General features: G+C 46.8%; 1 pseudogene; it reads right to left on the bottom strand.

The window, feature by feature from the left end:
• Window positions 1–482: 482 nt before the first annotated feature.
• LOC120996678 lies at window positions 483–621 on the bottom strand (annotated as a pseudogene).
• Window positions 622–1,346: the final 725 nt, after the last annotated feature.

Raw genomic sequence — 1,346 nt, 5'->3', positions numbered from 1 at the left:
GTGGCTTTTCCTTGTTCTTGGTCTGTGTTATTCTTCTTGTTCTTGTTGGTCTTGGGAGGCTTGGAGGTTGAGGCATTGACTTCTTCCTTCTTCCTGCCTTCCTCTCCCTGGAGAATCTTCGCAAAGTGTCCCTTTTGCCACAGAGGGGCGGGGCTATGCAAATATTCTCCTTCTTGCTGGGCGGAGTTCTTCCGGGGAAGATCTTCGCCGAGCTTCTTTTCCTCGCCGGGATTCCCCGAGGTCAAAGACCTTCAGGCCGAAGTCTTCAGTCCTCGCCATCAGGGTTCCTCATCGAGTCTACGCAAAGATCTTCTCCTTGATCGCAGTCAGAGAAAATCTTCCAATAGTCGTCTTCGGCTGTCGAGATCCAAGTAAGCACTGTCTAATCTCGTACACCAAGACTATTAAGCCACAGGCCAATTGGGGTCAGAGACCAGAACACTCTTGTTCCTAAGGGAATAACCCTACACCCAATAGCAGCAGAGAGCTGAAGCTGAATTTAATCAACGATTCTCAAAGGCAGAGTGCAGGGGGTACCCAAAGGACCTGGGCCGGCAAGTCAAGGCAGACTGATAAGAACAGATACTACACTTGATCTTAGCCAAAAGGCCGAGAAGCGATCAGGTTCAGACAACTTCTATTAAAATTATTAATATCCACAGCATAAATTGGCATGCCGTGGGTTTAAAATTTTTATATTTTTCATTTGGGGGTACTATCTCTCCTTGGGGAGAAAGCGCCTTTATCGGCGTGAGGAGGCTTATAGGCCGTACATGCTCCTTTGGAATTCTGGGAAGAAAGGGATACAAATGAGCTATTAACAAGCTCTTATATTTTTCAGACAGCATGTGAATGAGATTTGGTAAAATGCACTTTGCCACTACTGTACACATTGTGGAAAATGTATCTTATCTCTCTCATGTGGACACATCCCTTGTCATGTACGAACTGTCCCCAGCATGTGACGTGTGTGACTGCAAGGGATAAACTATCTCTACTTACTCAATCGTGCACTCTCTTTCCACTTAGGCTTTAAATTGAGCATAAATATCACCCTAACATAGTCCATTCACCCCAGATACATGCCGGGATGTTGGCAGTCTGGATGCTGGTGTCTCCCTGTTTCCAGTGGGCATGACCTGTAGAGCAGCCTGATCTTTGCCAGTGGTGCCTGTCTGCATGTAAGTCATGCATTTCTTCCAGCTCTTAAAGGACCAGCACGTGTTCTTAATTGTCCAGACTATGGCTAGCCTGCCTTAGGTATTTAAGGCACCTTCCCCTGTGGAAGGGTACCAGAGAAAAAGGTGTGTCTAGCTAGCTAGTCCCTGTGAAGGTGCATAGTTGTG

Source organism: Bufo bufo, chromosome 3 (genome assembly GCF_905171765.1).
Source record: "Bufo bufo chromosome 3, aBufBuf1.1, whole genome shotgun sequence".
NCBI classification, from domain to species: Eukaryota; Metazoa; Chordata; class Amphibia; order Anura; family Bufonidae; genus Bufo; species Bufo bufo.
This window is presented reverse-complemented; position numbering and strand designations above follow the sequence as displayed.